This window comes from Triticum urartu, chromosome 5 (assembly GCF_003073215.2).
Source record: "Triticum urartu cultivar G1812 chromosome 5, Tu2.1, whole genome shotgun sequence".
Classification (NCBI taxonomy): domain Eukaryota; kingdom Viridiplantae; phylum Streptophyta; class Magnoliopsida; order Poales; family Poaceae; genus Triticum; species Triticum urartu.
This window is the reverse complement of record NC_053026.1, coordinates 14,383,066-14,396,469: the sequence shown is the minus strand read 5'-3', so window position 1 is coordinate 14,396,469 and position 13,404 is coordinate 14,383,066.

The following is a 13,404-nucleotide window of genomic DNA, read 5'->3' as shown; positions in this document are numbered from 1 at the left end:
CACGGGGCCAGCACCTCGCCCCGGGTTGCCCTGAGTGGCGCCCTCGCCTGCCAGCGGCCTCGGGGCCATCGGGACTCCTCGTCCAGCGGCCACCGCCGGCGGCAGAGCTGTCCCGCCCCGTCCCACAGGACCGGGAGCGACCTTCTTGGCTGGCTGCGGCGCCGCTCCGCTGCCGGCCATGTCAGGCAGCGGGCAGATCCTCCTAGCCCGATGCAGACCACAGGCAGGAAAACCTCTCGTGCCATGCCTATGAACCCTAGGGCGAAGAGGCGGCTGCGCACGATCGAGAGAACAATCACGCTCGTACGTGCATGGCAACGCAATAGGTGGAGGAGAGTGGCCCGGTCCAGCATGGGCCTCATACCCATCTTTCTCCGGCCCAACATCTCGCGGACCCGGTCCACACCGAACCGGCCCAAATCCATCTAGCAGCTGAGTCAATCGCTGTGATCTCGCGAGCGAGATCGTAGTCAGCGCCGCTGCCGTCACGAGCGCCGCCGTTGCCGGACTACCGGCGCGCCGCCTCGTGTTCTTCTTATTCTTAACAGTGATCCAAGACGCCTGATCATATCGAATAACGTGAGATTCGGAAGACTCACCTTAGGTATCGGTCCCTTCCACGGTCTGAGCGCCGACGCCGCCGTCTTCCGATGAACTACGCGTCGGACCATCTCATTCTTCTCGCCCGCGTGAAGACCGATACGCGCCGGATCGTCCGGTGGCAGAACCTGATCGATCGTCATGGCTACTTCATCTTCGCAATAACCTGCATGGAATAAATCGCAAACGAGATCTGAAGGTGTCGGTGAGGGCGGCGCCTCTGCCGGGGATGCATCCCCATCGTCGTCTGCGTCTTCTTCGTCGGACTCGGCGAGAGCCCAAAACCGCCCACCGACGCGTCGGCGATCACCGGTGGCGGACGGCGCCGTCTCGGTCGCCCCCCCCCCCCAGTCGCCCTCATCCTCGGTCTTATCAGTTATCTGGTGACCTTTGCGCCGGACATTACATGATCGCGAGACGCGAAAGCGAGGATGAGGAGGAGGAGACACGGGACGTCTCCGCCTTAGTCCTCAGAGGTGTCACGTAGGTCCTCGAACTATGAAAATCGTTATCCAGGTCCATAAAGTGCAATATGTGTGTTATCCTGGTCCTCAAACTATTTCAAAGGTGTTACATTAGTCCTTGAACAATTTTGAAGGTGTCACATATATACACTTATTACACTTCAATGATTTTTGAGGACCTGGATGACACTTTTCATAGTTTAAGGACTTATGTGAGACCATCGAAATAGTCCAAGGACCTACGATGCACTTCACTCTACTCTGGTACCTAGCTACAGTATAGCTACTAGTAACTCCTGCCTTTTTCTGCAACTGCGCATCAGAGCAGTAATATCCCACCTCTGCAATTAGATGAGTAACAACAATCTCTGCAACAGCAACCAAACCCATATCCATATGTGGGAATACCAGAACTAATTACGTGTTACGGAGGCACAACATGTTCTTTAGGATCAAAGGACTGTTAGAATCCAAGATCCAATCAGCAAAAAGAAGGATTTTTGGGGTCCTGCCCTCGACTTCGAGAAGCGCGGTGATCTTCGGATCGGTAGAGCCTCCTATGGCAATGAGCCGTACCAGAGCGACAGTTGCTGCAAATGGCGGACTGAGCTGGGAGAAGTGGCCGTGCGGAGGAGTGAACGGATAGCGGCTTCGGTTGGGGCCGCCATCCAGAGCACGAGGCATTGGGCCGCATCAGCGGCGGCCATGGCGGTGGAGGTGAGGTGAGGCGAGGCGAGGCGAGCTGGATTTTTGTTCAGTTAGCCATCGCACTTGTGGACCCAACGTCAAGTTGAATGCATGCTCCCACCAAATTCCTTTTTTTTTCTTTTGCATAAATTGGCCAAATTGTTTGATACGTGGGTCAAATTACAGTTTCTTTAAAGCTAATTTATGGTTCTAAATGATAATACAAGGTTATGCACATAAAAAAAGTTATAATACGAGGAAAATTTTGTGGGTGCCGTAATACGAGAAAAACATATTATTAGATGAGAGAGAAAGTTAATGTAAGCAATGTCAGATAGGTGGAGCATGTAACGGTTGCATGCATGACTAGTGGTTGGGGCGCCACCCGGTGGCGCCTCCTGAGAGAAAGCTTGTGCGCTGCCAAATAAGCTGCCGCCCTTTTCATTGGATTGTACTCTGATTGATAACACGCATGCATGTACAACTGATGCATTACATGTGATGGTTGTCCAAAAGTGAAATTCAGCAAATAAACAAGCAATCTTAACACTATGTATATATCTACCAGATGCCCCTCTTCATCAAGTCGTTGTATTGCAGCACCAAGACTTGTGATGCATTCATCCACCTTCACCTCCACCCCGACATCCCCATCACCCTCGGCGACCCCACCGAGCTGACGTCATCATTACCTGCTCGAGCGCCGGGGGGAAGGGCGCTTGTTGCTTTGATCTGGGAAGACTAAGAACTTTTATTGGTTCTCAGTAAACTGGAACATGCCAAACCGTTAGACAATTAACTTTACAAATCAGTTCTCCTATAGAAGTAATGGACATTATGGGCTAGTAAATTCCAAAGAATCGAAAGTGATTTTTTTTAAGTCACCAAATTGGCATAACTAATTAGAAACTAAAATATAAATACCCTGGCACCAGCTTGATGTAAGTAGATTGATGAACTAACAATAGTTGTACATTGGTGCACTTACATATCCGACCCTGCAGTCGCAATCAGGTTATGACTCAATGTTGTTTTCAAAGCAAAGAAACCATGGAAATCCTATCAGAGAATTATGGACCAGGAAAAAATTACATCTTTTGTGTACCACACACAAAATGATAACCATACGTTATGTATGTAAATAAAAGATGACATCACATATTGGTCGATGAATAGAAACCAAAGCATGACTCGACACTTAACATAAATCCACTCATAGCTTCTGATGCCAACAATAATGGTTACCATATAAACAACAAAGGATGAATCTCATGGATATAGCTAGCACATACCAAACCATCGACATGTTGCATTGGTAGTGGTTAAAAAAAACGGAAGACATCAACATCCATATTTACCAAAAAAACGAAATAATAAACTTCTGAATCTCATGAATGAAGATAGCAAATATCAAACAAATAGTAAGAAGTAGTGCCCTAGCTCCTTTCAGTCCGTCCTATTCACTTCATTCAAAGGTGGCAGTTCTGTTCAAATTTCAAAAGCTACAATAAAAAAGAAACAGCTTGTAGATTTTAGGAAAATATCCCTCTCGTGAATCGGAAAACAATTACAAACCACACCGATCCAAAACCAAATAAATCACAACGTGTATGCATCAACTCACATTTTAGCGATCTCAAACACTATAATATAACATGAAATTTTGATGGCCCTAGCAACATATATTATTACTGACCTAGGTGGATTGAGATGTCAGACCATGATGACCTTCCCTGCTAAAGCAATGATGGAAGGAACCGATCTATTACTTCCAAATGGCACAACACACAACAGAACAGAACACCTGCATAGGTGGAAAGTAATAAGAGTCTATACCCGGTTATTCTCAAGTGAAGGTAGTTGCTTCTCTGCTAGAACAAATGCTTTCATCCATGTAAATCAATTCCACAAAGAACACAAACAAATTGAAGTAAGCAACAGATAGAAGAATGGCTAAACAAAAAAATAACGGAAAGCATGGCTAAGCTAATAAACAACCTGGAAGTTAAGCAAGCTCTATTAAGGGAGTGAAAATAGTTGGATGCTGAAACTGGAACTTCAGAACTGAGTAACTTCAAATTTTGTGTAACCAATGGCTGGTATATTAACAAGTCTTTAGGGTATAGTAGTCAAGAAAACCTAAAGTTTCCAGTGCCCTATGAGCATGGCCATACCACTCAGCATACTCATTGATGTCACGCAATCAAAATACATCTCCACCTTAATGGGCGACCTCTCTGCTGCTGCTTACTTCACCAAGATGAAGGGGCTAGCGGACGAGCTCACTGCTGCAGGGAAACCCCTCGATAACGATGCCGGTGCTACGAGTGCGCCGGCCGAGCGGCGTCTCCGCCGCGGGCTCGGCCTTGACGCCGAGCAAGGCCGGAGTGCCGGAGGAGTGCGATGAAGATCGGGAGGAGGAAGGAGAGGAGGAGGACCCGAACCTCCTTGGCGCCCATGGCCCGGCGCGTCGGTGCTGCGCCGGGGCGGCCGCCCTCGCCGGGTACGCCAACGGCGGGTCGTTGCCGCCCTCGAGGTACGTCAGCACGCCCTCGAGTGTGCGGCCGGGAACGCCCCACCACAGGTGGCGCCCCTCGCTGTTCTGCCGGCCGCCGACCACCGGCGCGCCGTTGGTGGACGCCAAGCGCTGCTGCTGGCGGCGCTCGAAATACGCCGCCCAAGCCGCGTGGTTGTCGGCGGCGTACTGGGGGAGGGAGAGTTAGGCGTCGGTGAGGGAGGCGCGCACGACCTTGACTTCCTCGGCGAAGTACTTCGGCTTCGCCACGGCATCGGGCAACGGGGGAATGGGCACTCCCCCGGCGCTGAGTCTCCACCCCGTCGGCCCAGCGCGCATGTCCGGCGGCGCCGGGATGTTCGCCTGGAACAGGAGCCAGGACTCCTATTCGCGGAACGAACGGCGGCCGAAGCCGTTGGCCGCCGCCTCGTCTCCGAGGAAGCGTTCCGCCATGGCGACGGGCTCGGGAGAGGTAGAGAGATAGAGGGAGGGGCTGGGCGGCGGCGAGGGGCGGGGCTGGTGTGGGCACAGGCGAGTGCAGGCCACCGGCTATATAGCCGCGCTGCACCCGTGTGTACGCGTGCGAGGAAGGGGAGGCGTCGGCGCGCCGTCCCGTGACGCGCCGCTCGTGAGGAATCAATGGCAAGGCTGATCGGCGGCAGCCTTGGCGTTGATTCCCCGCGGGAACCGAGGCCGTTGGGGGAAGACGAGGCGCCGTGTCGCTGACGCGGCTAGCCCGCAGCTTTTTCGCGCCAAAACAGCTCGCCCCGGCGCCCCCGGGCGCCCCCTAGCGCGCCGGGTTCGGCCTGGATCCGCCGGCGCTGTTTTCGGCCCAGGACGGCGAAAATCGGGCTCCTGGGACGCGACTGGGCCGTTTTTTGGCGCCGGCGCGAAAAAATCGCCTGGGGAGGCCTTCCTGGGGGCGCGGCTGGAGATGCCCTTAGAATCCAAGATCCAATCAGCAAAAAGAAGGATTTTTGGGGTCCTGCCCTCAACTTCGAGAAGCGCGGTGATCTTCGGATCGGCAGAGCCTCCTATGGCAATGAGCCGCACCAGAGCGACAGTTGCTGCAAATGGCAGACTGAGCTAGGAGAAGTGGCCGTGCGGAGGAGTGAACGGATAGCGGCTTCGGCTGGGGCCGCCATCCAGAGCACGAGGCATTGGGCCGCATCAGCGGCCGCCATGGCGGTGGAGGTGAGGTGAGGCGAGGCGAGGCCAGCTGGATTTTTGTTCAGTTAGCCATCGCACTTGTGGACCCAACGTCAAGTTGAATGCATGCTCCCACCAAATTCCTTTTTTTTCTTTTGCATAAATTGGCCAAATTGTTTGATACGTGGGTCAAATTACAGTTTCTTTAAAGCTAATTTGTGGTTCTAAATGATAATACAAGGTTATGCACAAAAAAAGTTATAATACGAGGAAAATTTTGTGGGTGCCGTAATACGAGAAAAGCATATTATTAGATGAGAGAGAAAGTTAATGTAAGCAATGTCAGATAGGTGGAGCATGTAACGGTTGCATGCATGATAGTAACCCAACACTTTTATTCTATCTGACGCGTAGCAAAAAGAGCAATGCTTTTCCACGTAAAACATCTACAAAAATCTTACGCACTAACACAATCTAATGGCAGTTATTCCCATGTTTAGCTTCAGGTAGTTGCTATCTCTCTCACAAGACTTCTTTTTTTTGTAAAAGTGTACATAAGAATAGGATTTCTGTAACAAAAGTTGTGTGACTTGTGAGTTTATCTTGCGAAAAATTGGTCGACATGTAATCATTTTTCATGAATGAAGAAATTAGGTGCATCCCTATTCTTTTATCATTTCTCAACTGGGATATTCCCTACACATATTAATTACAAAGATTACTATCCAAGAGGGGAAAAGAAGAATTATTATTTTAGAAACATCAAGGAATCTTTCGACTCTGATTCACTTCCTTTTAGAACTTCATGGTTATGCTAAACAATGTGGTTACAATCATGTTTGATAAGGGGGCTAAACAATCCGGGACCGGGGTAGTCTAGGTGCAGTCTGGAAGAGAAGATGATGCATTGTTAGACGTAATATAAGCCACCATATTATAGAGCCTCTACTATGCATATCCATCTGATTATGAAGTGGCTTCATACTTCGAAAACCTCGTTTGATGCACGGTGTCCATTGGTATGCTTCTCTGCCCAGTCCAACCGCTTGGGGATCAGGACTCTGCATTCAATATGTTGTGTATAGGCACTAGTTCTCGTAATACGGCAGCATGTATTACATCTTCCATTCACGCATACTGTGGTACTGGCACACCGGTGACACTGCATGTGGAACCAATGTTGCACTGGCTTTTATGCCACTAGTAGAAAACAAGGCTTTGGTTCGGCCAGAAAAGAGCATTAATCCCAGTTGCATTACGAACCGGGACTAATGTGAGCATTAGTCCCGGTTCGAGCGGATAAGGCACCGTACAGACATTAGTCCCGGTTTAAATGGGACCTTTAGTTCCGGTTGGTGCCACGAACCGGGACAAAAGGTGCGATGCATTAGTATCGGTTCGTGGCACGAACCGGTACTAAAGATTAGACCTTTAGTCCCGGTTCGAGCCACCAACCGGGACAAATGGGGTTGAGGCATTAGTACCGGTTCGTGGCACCAACCGGTACCGAAGGTCATTTAGTACCGGTTCGTGGCACGAACCGGTACTAAAGGACCTTCAGTACCGGTTTGTGCCACGAACCGGTACTAATGGTGCAGTTGTTTTCAAACCCCCCCCCCCCCCTTATCGCCTTTTCAGTTTTGTAAAAAGCAAAAGGAAATGATAAAAACTTCAAAAAATAAAATCCTTCGAGAGGTAGTTATATTACTACATCTACTAGTTAGGAAAATTTAAAAACTTAAATTTGGACATGTTTTGCAAAAAGTGCAGGGAAAACGTAAAATGGCTATAACTTTTGCATACGACGTCGGAAAAAAAACGTATAATATAACAAAATGTTCAGCACGAAAATCCGCATCCGATTTTGACAGCCTACGACCTGTTTGCAAATTTTTAGAATCCTCAAATTCTAAAAGGAAAAAAAGTTATGCTCAAATTTCAGTTTTTTTGTATTTTCGTTAAATCTGGTCAAACTACTTATTCAAGAAGTATTAGTGTTATTAAATAATTATTCAAGAATATTAGTGTTACTAAATAATTATTTCAGTTTTTTTTTGAATTTTGGTCAAATCTGGTCAAACTGTGGTCAAACAATGGTCAAACTACTTATTCAAATATTAGTGTTACTAAATAATTATTGATTTTTAGAACAATAGTTTCAAACTCAAACAATGAAATGTGTGACTTCATGCTCAAGTAAACTCCTAAGAGTTAATAGGATTGATATCTTACTATTGTCAGGAAAACAATAAGTGTAGACTTGGAAACGAGTGCTAAGGCTGGGGTAGTGAGAGGATGGGTGACCGTCTGGGAAGTTAGATGATTTGGAATGATGAGGGGTGATTAGAGATTAGAGGTTAAATTGAGCAGTGACAAGGGATAATTAGAGATTAGAGGTTAAAATAATTCAGAAGTTTGAAAATTCAGGATTTTTTTTTCAAAAATAACATAAAATTTTCTTTATTACCGGTTGGCAGGGGCGGACGCACGTACAGAGCTGTGGGGGCAGATGCCCCCACTCGATTTTTAGGCTGTCTTATACAAGGCCTCTAGTATACAATTTTGCCCCCTCTCAGCCCGTCATCTTTGCCCCCACTTGTTTCTTTTTTCTGGTTAAACTTTGCAAAGCCCATACATTATAGACAACCGAGCCCACCCAAGCACATGGCCTTTCATGTACGAGAAGTCATCGGCCTGTGCCATACAATCGTATTTGCATAGAGCACGGACGGAGGGAGACCTGAGTCCTAGGCGCAACTGCCGCCTGGCAGCCAAGCACAACGCGCCGCGCCCTCGCCAGCTCATCTCCGGTCTTCGGCAAACGCCTTCGATCTGCGTTGTGCACAACGGACGCCCGGCCGGTTTCCCGATCTATGGCCCTTTCAATTTTATATGTGATGCTCTTCTGCGTGTTATTGATCAATCAAGATAAGCCCTAGGGTAAGCTCATCTTTTTTAGTTTCAGTTCTAATTTCCAAATTCTTGTTCCTTTTCTATTTATGAGTTAGGAATCGGGCGAGTTTTATTTAAAATATCAACCTTGCGTACAATATACCAATTGATAACTAGTTAAACTGATTTTAGCTTCACGGAATAATTTGTACAAAATAAGTTTCAGTATCTGAGAGAGGAATAAATCTTTAGGTACTATCTGCCTTCATGTATAATATTTTATTTAATGTCTCAACCTTTTGACATTTTGCAGGGGAGCTAAAGGAGGGTTTTCTTATGTTTGTTGTAAAATCTACTCGGTTAATTGATCTGAACAAGCTTCCTTGGGATCCATCTAAAAGTAAGAGAATTGCATGTTTTGATCTCAATCAACATCAGGACAATGTACTTTACATGGGAACCTTATGAGCCTCATGCATCTGTTGAGAGATTCTTCTCGCTATGAAGTTTCTGAAGAATGTTTTACGTAACATTTGCTTTGTGGAAGAGAAATCTTGGATATCATCTACGACGGAGTGATATTAAAACACTTCCATGAAAAAAAATGTTCTGCGATGAACAGGAGGAAGTGATGGGTTTAAATTAATTTATCATAATGTTCACATTCTCCCTTAACATGTACTTTTTTTCTTATAGGTTGCTGGCTAGAAATTTTATTCAAGAAGATTACGAACAGCCGCCGCCGTCACCGACCATCAATATTGCCACCATAGTTGAGTTCTGGTGTGGCTGCTATAGAGTGAGGAGAGTGTGTAGGAAGTAGGATACAAAATCCAAAAATTGCCCCCGCGTCGCCAACCTCTGGCGACACGGGGGAACACCCAGCCGCCGCCGCCAGGGAGGCTCCTCCCCGCCCACCACCGCTGCGCCGCCGCCGGAGGGCTGGCTGGCGAAGCTGTGCTGCACCCCGGGATGGTGGCGGCGGGGCGGTTCTGTCCCCCCACGCGCGCTCCCTGCCCCGCGTAGCCCCGAGAGCCACTTCCGGCCGCCTCTGGAAGCTCCCCCATTCTGCTACGCCGCCGCCGGAGGGCCGGCCGGCGAGGCCGCGCTATGCCCCGGGATGGTGTCGGCAGGCCGGATCCATTCCTCCCGCGCTTCCCCAACCCTCACCCCCTCCCCCGGGGCGTTCCCGAGCTGCCCGCGTCCTTGCGCGTGTCGGGCGCCCATCTTCCAGCTGCGATGCGTCCCTGCCGGTCCGGCGACGGGTGTGGCGTGCTGGCCACGGCCATGGCGCCCTCCCCATGTGGTCTTCCTACCCCCGACGTGGCCCAGCCCTCCTGGTGCTGCTCGGCCGTGGGTTGGGTGCGGATCTGCGGCCGGTGGCGGGGGTGTTCGCAGCATGCCTTCTTGCGCAGGTGCCCTCCCCTCCTCCCCGGCGGCCCTTCCTCCCCCACCGAGCCACGGTGACGGCTCTCGCGCGGAGGCGACGAGGCTACAGTGCTAGTGACAGTCCCGGGGCTCCTCAAAGAGGATACTTGCTGGCGCTGCTCCGGCCCCGGCGACTTTGGACCCGCGTCTCTCCGGTGTCCATGGTTGACGGCGTCCTATGCTGGGCAGCTCCGGCCTCGGCGACCCAGCAGCTGCGTCCCTTCCAGCTCGCCTGGCTCACCGACGTCCCGACAGCTATGGCCACGGCAACATGGATCTGCGTCCCTCCAGTCCCTGTTTGCCGGCGTTGCTAATCGTCGCCACCCCACCCCCTTGTGGTTTGCTTCGCCGTCTGTCCTACCTTGTACGCCTCCAAGCCTTCCCTTTTGCTAGATCCAACGCTCGTATGTCCGGAGGCGGTGCCACCCTCCGACGGCAGGTGCAACCCCGCCAATCCCCTTCTGACATGGTGGCTCCGACCAGCGTCGACTTCCTCATCCACGACCCCAGATACGACGGCTACGGGTTTGCTCAGTCTGAGGCCTGGGAGAAATTCTTGCTCGGCATACCGGTGCTGGCAGCGGAGGCGTCTGCGGAGGTCATTCCCTCCTTGGAGGCGCTGTCAAGGCCCTCAGTTGTGCTCCTCTTCGAGCTCAGGGGAAACCCTAGGTCTGGTTCTTCCGGATCGGATGGCGACGACGTCTCGATGACGACTTCCTTCTTGAAGGCGCTATCTTGCTCGCTCGTGGTGTCCTCAGGTTCTGGCTTTGGCGATGTTGGAATTTGTGCTGGTTCGGTATTGCCGCGCTTGGTTCGGGCTTGGTGGGTTTAGCTGTGATCTTTCCTCTATTCGGGCCGAGCACCCCTTGTCTCTCTGCTCTGGACACCATGTTCACGCCTGTTTGCGTTCGTGCTATGTGTTGTACCCTTCTATGTAATCATTCTACTCTTTCTATCAATGCAATGATACGCAAGCTTTGCTTATTCGCGAAAATATAGAGTGAGGAGAGACCGTGAGGGTTGTTGGCGGGGATTAGAAGGGTGGATGGGAGAGAGGGAGGGAGGAGTGGGGCCACGATCTTAATAGACTTAAATCTGCTTTAGTACAACTGAGTTCATGATCTCCACTTAAATCTTGGCATATAGCATAGGACAGAGAAAATGAAGTACTCCTTCCGATCCAAATTAATTAAGGCTGCTTTAGTACAACTTTGAAAGCCTGGTGATTAGGGCATTAAGAAACATATACATTTAAATTGTCCGTGCCTACACTGAAAGCCTGGAGATAGCCAATGCAGTAGACATCCGCAAGAACTCTAGAGGAAGATAGAAACAGAGATTATTCAATCGAGAAGAGCCACCCCACTGAATTGCAAAAAGGGAGAAAAAGAGATATCAGTACTCGTGAGGTAACCACAAACAAGTTAGTACTACATGGCATGCTGGTCCATTGACACTGATAATTGCCAAATCCAGTATTGGGAACACATTTTCTCAGCAGAATAAAGCTACGAGCAATTGCTTGTGTTTGCACGAAGAATAAAACACGACCCAGTTTAAGTCGATGTAATAGCGCAGTGCAGTAACCAGATACCATGTCGATTACTAGTTACAGAGCAGGACTATCCCATGATTACTACTTTATCACTGGTGACTAGATTAGTAACAGTAATATCTGCAACCATAGCAATTGTAGCCATATGCATTTGTGTGTCACAGAAGCACAGCAGGTCACACCTTTTTGAGATTCAAGAGCAATCTCTGAAAAAAGGGAGGGATTATTCTACTCCTGACCCCTCGACTTCGAGAAGCACAGCGAGCCCCACATCGGCTGAGTCCCCTGATGGTGGGGAGGAGCACCGAAGTGTCAAGCTGAAATCACAGAGGCACAGCCACATGGAGAGGCGGCCAGGTGGCGCTAGAGGAGGCAGGGCCCTTCGTGGATTCCCTCAGGGAAGCATGCATGAAGCATCAGGCGGCAGAGTTGCACGGTAAGGCGAGGCGGGAGGGGCTACCTAACGTGGGAAATGTGATGCTCCTAGAAATACGGTCGAAGTGTTGGAAATGTGCTCAAATTTCAATTAAGCTAATTTTATTTTAGGTTTAAATTTCGAACTAAATGTTAGGTTTAAGCTAATATGCCCAAACTGTTTGAAAAGTTGTCAAATTTCAATTACTGAAGCTACCTTTTGGTTCTAAACATTGATATGACACAATTTTTGCAAGGGTAATACAGGCACTGGAACCTTGTATTCGTATTGGCAAGGAGAGAAACATTATCATCCATGAAAAGCATATTAGCTTAATCCAATGGTAGCACATCACGAATTAGGAAGACCGTTGAATCAAATTTCCTACCAACAATTCAACTTTCCCTGTGTAGTGTTAATAAAAAAGGATTATTCACTAATTTACACATAAGAATATTTATATCTGTTCTTATCATGCTCACTCAAAATGCTACTGTAACCACGCGTAGACGCACTGACGGAGTGTCAGAGGGACCCTTCCCATCTTGGCTCGGGCCTCGTAGAATGGTTGCATGGCTTATGTTGATGTTTTGGTTCATTGTTAATCAAATGGCCTCGTCTTCTTTATGGATGACGCTGTCATATATACTTATGTTGAAGATACATGGCATCTAGATGTTACCAAGCAAATGTACTTAATGAAGTGTCATGAAGGCTTCTGTATCAAACCAGAAAGCAACATTGTTGAACTTCATAGGATGTTATTCGGAACTTCCCATCACCTCCCATGCCTATTAGAAACCTAGAAGCGAAGCAACTACAAAAAAAAATCTGAAAATGGTTTGTGATGCGAAAGAGATATTGTATGAGAGAAAATGCATTGGACAGAGTCTGATATATAGTCAGGTGGGTGGGTTTGCCCGCACATCCATCATCTGAAATAGTTAGGTAAACAGGGGTAAATGAGTGAGTAAGGTTTGTTGACTAGATAAGGGGACTCGTGGTGTGCATGTGCAATACAAGTTAGATGCCTTATGTTCCAAAGTGTTGGTAGAGAAAACATGCACACTGTTGGGAGCTTCATGAGTAGAGAGATGTAAAGTGAGCAAGGACCAAATATAACATGATAATAAAGTGAATAAAGATATTTATTAAATTGATGGTGTGCCCGAGCGTATTTTCTTTATCCTACGCTCCGACCCATCTTTGAACCAACGCGCCAGTTAGTTAATCCATCCAGGAGAGGACGTCCCAGGAATCAACCGTAATGAGCCTCTGTGAACGTAACCGAAGCGGATTTCTTTTACGAGGGATTGACCCACGTTACAATAGTGAATCGTACTTACTAATTAGTAGTAAAACATATTCAACCCATTACTTTGTGTGTGTCTAATTGGTGCGTGGCACTTTTTGGTGATAGCCAGTAACAAGATTATTATACTCAATACATGTGTCACTATGAATTATTTTGTGTGTGACAGCATGGTAACTAGATTACCGTAGCGATTAGAGGGAGGACTAGTATGATGGCATGCAGTAAGAAGATTACTATTTGTAGTAGGCTACTTTACGAGAACTATTAAGGAGTGGTGAAATGGAGTGTTGTAGCTGGTAATAAGGTTACCATAAATATTAATTGTTTTACGATTAGGCATAGGTGAGGTGGGGTGATAGGAAGTAACAAGATTACTATATTCAT